Genomic DNA, 8335 nt, shown 5'->3' with positions numbered 1-8335 from the left:
TACAAAAACTTCATTTTATCATGTCTCTACTTGGTACTCTAGTAAATTTAACTTATTTGCTAGGTTTCTTATGTCAGCATCATTATGATTTGCATCTAAAATTGAATGATAAATTGGGTTCTTTGCCTAGTAGGATTTCCCCCATTTTGTTTGTTCATCCATTACTTTCATCTCGAAGGAAGATCGGTATCGATCTCTCAACTTGTAGTGCTGTATACTCCATAGCGATGGGGCGAAATTCTCTCTATCTTTTCTGGTTTCTTACAGAATCTGCGAAAGTTGAGCAATCTATCTTGCTTTATTCTTGCAAGTCTTGATCTTGTTGGTAGTGTTCATTCGGAGTTTCAAGTTAAGATTTCTTAGTTTATCCAGAAATGTCTTTAGGTAGATTGCTGGATCATTTAATGCTCTTATGTCCAGAAAATAGGTCAGGTTTTCTTGAAACGCTAGTTTTCCATTCATTGTCTGTATCCAGTCATTTTGCATGCTAATTTCGTTGCGCTTCTTGTGGGCGATTTAATAACCTTTCCCTTGTGCTGTTTTCTTTTGCCATATTCATAAGTATTTCAGCCTTCCATTCAAGCAGTGCTTTGCTGCATATTTCATTTTACTTTGTTCTCAAGATGTTTATGGCTGGGATTCGATCTTCACTCGTCATTTTACGTAATAAGTCGATTTTCTTCCAAAGCACAATCAAAGCCAGGGATTGCGTAGCAATTTCGAAGCCGATTCGGGAAGGAAGGTGGCAGCATCATTTTCCTCCAGAAAATCGCTTGTATCTTCGGCCGTATCGTAGGAGACAGTTTAATCATTTTCACTTCCATATGTGATGCGCAGGACCACTTTGTTTCTGTAAAAGGTTAGGATTGGAATGAGAGAATTTTCTGCGGTGCATTCTTCCTTGCCGTGCAAGTGAATGTATTTTGGTGAGCCGATTGGCCCATTCCTTTTCAGCTGGAGATTAATTAATCAGAATACCCAGATATTTGTATGTAGTCACTACAGCTAGCGTTGTTCCTTTTTATATTGAGTTTTGGGTTTGTTTCTTATAGTGAGGCTTGGTGATTTCGTTTTGCCAATGGTTACCTTGAGTCCGTTCCATATAGTCTCCCATCCAATTGAGACTTGCTTGCAGACCTCGTGGGGTTTTATCAGTAAGACAATATTGTCCGCATACATTGATAATGGTGTAGAATTTAGTATCTGATTGCAGTTGGTAGTTGTCTCATCTTTGTAATCGGCTGTATATAGATTGAAGAGCTACAGCCAAGGTGCACCCTTGCTTCAGGCCATTCCAGGTTTCAATATCAGAAGATTGTATTCCTTCAGTTAATCTTACCCGTATCTTTGTATTTGTATAGCAGCTTGATGGGTTCCCATATGTTTGGGACATTTCCATTTTTTTTTGTTTTTCCCATAATTGCTCACTTCATCAATGTTATGTTAAAGGATATTTGTACCGCGCGCTATCACCACCAAAGTGGTACTCTGGCGGCTCTGAAAAAGGGGAGGAGGGGTGAGTTAGTGGGAATAAGCTGGAAAAGTGCAAGAGTAGTGATTTGCTGTTGGCAGCCTCAGCCCGGTGGGTCCGTTGGCTGGGCTTGTGGTGTTTTACGGTCTGTAGTCGTGTGCTGTTGTGCAAGTCTGCGGTTTTTGTTGTTGCAGTGTAGTTTGTGCAGATTGCTGCGTTTTAAGATTGTGGTGGTTTGGTTAGAGTTTGAGCGGTATATGCAGAGATGAGATTGTTAGTGGATTGGTTAGTTGGCCTTTCTGTCCTTGCAATTGTGTCTAGGTGTGTTGCCTGCTATCATTCACTATTCCTTCTTAGTGTCTAGTGCTTGCGAATTTCAAAATTCTGTCTGTGGGGAAGGCTAGTGATCATGAATTCCATTCCGGTGTTGCTCTTGTCATTCAGTTTCATCTTAGTGTGGCGCATGCTAACATTCACATTTCTATCTAGATGCGACGCAGGCTAAAGTCAGGAGTTCCATCTAAGTGTGGTACATGCTAAAATGAATAATCCTGTCTAGATGTGACGCAAGCTAAAATTGAGAATTCCATCTGTGTGGTACATGCTAACATTGGCAAGTAGTTGGGTTAGTATGTAATGCAGGCAACATTTACAGTCCAGTCAGCCTTGAGTAGATTTAGGCTGGTCCTTAAAAAATGCTAGCTTCAGACGGCGCTCAATCATAAGTTTGCCACAATAATGTGGTGTTGTTGCAGTTAGAGAAATAAGAAAATTCGTTCATTGATTTGACACACCTTGTGAGTTAGAAGTAGGGTTCCTGTATTTTGATATTAACAAAAAACACATGTATTGCTATCATACATAGTATTGACAAAAAACCAAATGAGCGGTTGAAAGGGTCATACTTTGACATCTAATCATGCATGAAATAGACCCTTGTCACACTTGGCCTATCCATACATTAAATGTGTTCTGAAAAGAGATTTGGTCACGCCAACACGCGTTTCAACCTTGCTAGGCCGTCTTCAGGGCGTAAGAAATACTACCATTTGATCCAATAGTCAAATAAAATATTCAATCCTAATTTAGAGAGTCCGGGTGGGGGACATACACAGCGGGGAAGGTACATTTCCAAGAAAATACATGTAATTGGATGAAGGGGAAACAAAAAGAAAAAAAGAGGAAAAAAAGATGTTACATGAGTAATGTGTGAATAGAATAAAGCACATCACATTTCCATTTATACCATTTAAGTTTTTAGAAGTTGTATCGGCACTAATAATTTGACTGTACAGTTAATCCAAGCCCTTGGTTTGGAGGTTCTTGTTAATAGACACTTCTCAATTTGGTCTCTGCTACCTGTTTATTCAATGTGCAGACAACATTAGTGATTGGTTTGCTTCAACTAAGACTCATGTAAGTAGGTAAACGTGTCTGGAGAAGGGATACCTTGGAGAGCAATAACATGTCACAGAATAAATATATAATGGTATGTTACCCAGTCCGTAATCCTCTGGTGTCCTGGGACCGTGTTCTCTAATATCGCCTTTAAAAAAAAAAAGCCTCATTGGCAGTGCATAGTAGCTGTTTTGCTGTGGTTCTTATTCCTGAAAACACAGGGAAAAATATACCAGAGTTTGCGGAATAAATCTCGCTATGCTGTCACAAATTTTTTTTTAAAAACTATTTTAAGGAACTTAAAGCATGCCTGGTAGTTTGTACCTGAACTGCAGATTTTCATCGCAATTAATATTCAGTTTTCCAACATTGTATATGGGTGCCATATTCTGCAAGAATAGAAGATAAATATGTTTGTTGTACGCGTTCGGTTCGCTTATTGTGAGGTCGCTAATTTTGTATGCCTAACGTGTCATAGTTTGGAGGCTTACCGGCTTAGCTGCAATACTTTGACTGTTGTCAGAGACGCCTTTAGGCTGGTGGTCACAAATCTTGTGTGCATGGTGTGAGGCTATGGCAATCCACAAAATTGAAAGTTAAGGTAGTGGCAAGGGCTTTTTGGAGTAGAGTAATTGCTCTACACCCCACCCGTGCCACACTTAGTTTTTGTTGGTGTCTGTTGACTTCTGGGTTCATTGGCTTCCCCTGGTGACACCGGCAGACACATCTTGAAGCCACCAATGCAGGAGCGGCCCTTTGCCTTGGGTCCTTAGTCGCAGGGGCTGCCAGCCCTATTGAGCTATATGCAGGGGGCGGATTCCACGCTGTAGGCCCAGTATTGTGGGTGATTCCAGGCCAATCAGGGGCACGGACTGTCCAAGAGGCGGGACAAGCCCAGAGCCTGAATACAGTTGTGGCGTGCTGCAAACCAGCGCTCCATGTGTTCCGTGAACACGATATTGGGCTGAAATGGGGTGCTTGGTGTCGAGGGCCTGCAGGGGGACTCGCCTATGCTGGGGAAATGGTGGAATGAGGCAGCACACGGGCGTGTGAAAGCCAAGTGTAGATCCACAAACGCTACCCATACTGTGATTTGTCTTATGCATAGCTTCTTGTTTGATAAGGTTCACGAGTATTAGATTTATTTGTCCCTACTTTTTGCACAAAGCCTGTTTGTCTTATTGAAAATCGGTTGGTGTTCCTGGTCCAGGCACATAGGTCCGTCAACAGAAGGGTCCCAAAGATTTTCCCCAAGGCGAGCAATAGGTCTATAGTTCAATTGGCCTGCCTTGTTGCCCCGTTTGTAAATGGGGATCAAGGTTGCATCCATGCATTTGGTTATGTTGATTAGTCATGATCTGCATCAGAATTTCAGACCAAACTTCAGGAGATTGTTTGATTTTGTTTGTTAGGCTATCAGGGCCAGGAGCACGAGAGGTGTTCAGATGTTTGATGTTGGTAATATCATCTTTAGTCCAGCTCATCTTCCAGGTCTGTTGCTCAGTCAGTTCTCTAATCACCATTTGCCATTTGTTCTCTTTTGCGATATCGATAAGAAAAGTTGTCTATCCATTTTGATATTCTGAATCAGTTTATTTGTTGCATTCCGGAGGCTCCAGAAGTCACGGATGTTTAGATTGTTTAGGGTTGCAAGGATTTCTGCGTCCTGTTGGTATAGTGTGCTTATACACATTTTAATAGTTTCGGTATTGCTGAGTAGCGGCCTTCAACTTCCAATTCTGTGGAGTGTTCTTTAATTCTCACACGTTTGCGTAGTTTTTTCTTCTTGATCTGTGAGCTGAACTGGTGAGTATGGGTTGTAATCTGTTTTGTGTTGGCCTTTACTTTTTGTTGGTAAGGGTCAAGAGGCTATCCAGTTTTTCTCGAGCCCTTTGGCATCTTGCTAACATTTGTGCGATAAGGACTTCAGTTGAGTCGGGTTGATTTGTAACATGGTACATTGCTCCTTCAACTCCATCATGGGTAAGGGTTGTAGGTCTCGCTTCAGGCCGAAGCCTGTCCATGAGAGTATTTGAGTGCTCATGCTTGTAGGGCTCTCACTGGTATGTTCATTTTCGCTCTTGTTGACGGATTCGTTTTTCTAGACAGTTCCCCTGTGCATAAAATGGATATTCAAATCTCCACATATAATCTCAATATTGCCATATGCCGCTTGGATTAAATTGAGGGCTGTAGGCACCGTATCCATAAACAATGACTCATTGATGTACATCGGGTTCCAATAGAGATTAAATACCTAAACAAGGCAAACTTGATTGCTGTCTCTTGTTTTTGCATTTTTCTGGAGTATCGTGTATTGGACCCAGGAGTTACTCTTCGATTGCACTACGGCTGGATTCATATGTACTATAAAACCATTGCACACTGGTTGCTTTGTCAGCCATGTTTCTTACAAACCGATAGTGGCGCCATGCTAATATCTCATTGACATGTTGGAATAAATGACCATGTTCACGTGTATTCCACGAGTATATGGACCAATCTGTTTTATCTTCACTAGTTATAAGTGGGCTGCCATCTGACCAGTATCATTTTCAAACTCTGTCATTTATCTCCTTAAAGGGTGGGACTTCGAGTTCCATCTAATGCTAGATTTCTGATATTCGCCGCTTCTTGGGGCCACTCTGTTGGAATGAATCTTCACGGCTTATCGAAACCTAGTAGCCCATTCTACGCCCGAATTATTGAGCTTGGTCAATTATTTCCATTGTCTTTCTTTGATGCCCTTTAAAGTAACTTTGTGTAAGCCTAAGTAATTTACTTCTGGCTTAAGTAGATACGTGCTAGCTATAATCTCTCCTTCCACCCTTAAGTAAAGGCAAACCCAGTGTACACCGGTTCTTTTGCAGATGTTTTTAAAAACATTTGTCTTTCTTCCATGCCTGTTAGTGTGTGCATTACAAACACCACCAGGTACAGCTCACTTGTGCTCGTAATACACATCTTGTCTGTTCATTATGTAGTGGCGAAATAGGTCTCCTCACATTCATTGATGTATGCAAGATCTTTAATCCATGCCTGCACCGTAGGGGCCGCATTAGCATTCCAGTTTCCGCGGATATTGCGTTTTGCGACTGCCCCCGCGGCTGAACAACCTGTGTCTTAATGGTTACTTTTCCAATATCACCTAGGAGATAGATCAATGTAGTGGCGGGAAAGGGAGTATCAAGAATATTGCTAAGAGTGGCAGCTACCCCCACCCAGAACTGGAAAATGGCTGGGCTGTCTCAGTACATGTGGAATGAGTTGGCTTCTAGTGCTTCGTACTTTGAGCAGAAAGCCAGCACTTTATGATTACATTTCGCCATTTTCTTTGGGGGTGAAGTGGGGATGATTCAGTATTTTGAATTGAATCAGCCGGAGCTTTTCAGTAAGCGAGACTTGGTTGGTGAGTTGGCAATAGCGCCCATTGTCATCTATTGTACCCAGAACCCTTTCCCATTTCTGATCCCATTATTTCTGAATGGGGTAGGATAGTCGCTCTGTACACCCTGGACGTGCAATCCTTGACTGTGTCCTGGGTTATAATGACCTATATGAACGGGTGGGGTAACCGCGTCAGATGGGAAAGTGGGACACCTGTGCCTGAATGCAGTTTTCATCTGATGGTATTGGAGTGTGATGGGACCGCTTCCAATTTTATCCTGTACCTCACCAATGTTCCACTAGGGCACATTACCCATGGTCAGTTGTTTTTGGGGATTCCAAGCTCTGTAGTGTCAAATGTGGGGGTGATGTCTGGGTAGTGCTATAGAGGAGTTGTGGCGCTGTATGGTTCAGTGCTACCCACCCTCTGAAATAGTCTAGCCCATGCATGCACTGTAACACTGAGCATATGTCTAGGAGAGGATTTCTCCACCTGTATGTGGGCGTATTTTTCAGTGATGAACCAATGTCTTGTGAATTGTGCTTGTGCAGCGTTGTATGATTCCACATCTGGGGCGGCGAGGCCGCCAGTGTAATCGTGGCAAAACTTAGCCCAGCTCATTCTCGCCACTCCTCCCAGACAAAATTGAAGGTTATCGACCACAGCTTAGTGAAAAAGGCTTTACCTGGCCAAATTGGTATGTCTCTGAAGAGACTAGTTTTGGTATGGCTACCATTTTCGGCAATGCACCAAAACCAGTAATTTGCTCCAGATTTTCAGCTGTGTGATGGTTCATAGCTGGCTGCGTAGTGTGCCGGTCAGTGTCAACTATAATAGTAATGGGAGGAGCGTGAGGTCCACCAAAATGCAACTGTGTGGTCTCTGGGTAAGTGATATGATGTGGGGTTATTTGGGATTATTTCTGATTTGGTCGGGTTGACTCTATATAGCCGGAATATTTAGGGAGTTGGTTTAGATTTGACATGACCGGGGACAAGTTGATGTCAGGGTCTGATATATAACAGGGTATCGTCTGCATATAACCATATTAATAGAGCAGGGCAAAATATATGGACACCACACCATGTCTGACGTTATAATGCTGCCATGCCTTCAATGAGGGCGAAAATAAGGGGAGACAATGGGCATCCCTGTTTGACACTATGTAGTGTGAAGCCGGATGAGAGGGTGGTTTGTTTGGGTCCTTGTCTAGGAGTGTTATAATGCCTATGAATTGGGGTCCAAACCCCATCCGACCTAGCGCAGCATACATGTACTTTCAAGATAACGAATGGAATGCTTTCTTAGCGGCGTGGGAGAACACATCACTTTGGAATCTGGGTCTTGGTCTAGTTAGGAGATTATGGAAAAAATTCTGCGTAGGTTTACAGAGGTGGACCTAGTAGGGATGAACCCAGACTGGTCGGGATGTACCAGTTGAGTCTTGTGGGGGTAATACCTGTTCGCTATAGCCATGGCGAAGACCTTAGTGTCTGCATTTATCAGTGATAGGGGGTGATACCTTGTGCAGAGGTTTGGTTTGAGTAGGACTATGACTGCTTTACTTATGGATAGGGGGAAGTGTTGAAGATGACCAATCTTCCTCCCACACGGCCAATAATTCGGTTGCCAGATCTGGCATGTTGCACCTTTAGAGATCAGACTACCATTGGGCCCAGGGGCCTTCCCTACTGCAAGGTCATATCGCCTGTCCGATCTCAAACCTGTGGTGGGGGAGAGGGGTGCGGATGGAGCTCCAGCAATTCAAGCCTGGGAAGCGGGATCAACTTTATGTATTGATCTAGCTCGTGTATGGTTACTTGGTCTGAGTTTTTATAGAGATGAATCAAATTGTAGGAAGAGGTTATTACTTGCCTAGGCCTCTGCGAGTAATCCCATCCCCTCCGACAATACTGGTAATGGGTTTGATGTATTGGGATTGAATTGTCTGGCTAGCCTTGTCCCCCTACCCTGTATCACGACTAATGTACAATATTTTCCAGCCTGCCAGCCTCCTAAATCAATCTAATAGCGCCTGTAAGGGCAAGAGGGTAGCTTCTCCAGGTGAAGGAGCATGG

This window comes from Ambystoma mexicanum, chromosome 1q, assembly GCF_040938575.1.
Source record: "Ambystoma mexicanum isolate Mex_15411 chromosome 1q, UKY_AmexF1_1, whole genome shotgun sequence".
NCBI lineage: Eukaryota > Metazoa > Chordata > Amphibia > Caudata > Ambystomatidae > Ambystoma > Ambystoma mexicanum.
This window is presented reverse-complemented; position numbering follows the sequence as displayed.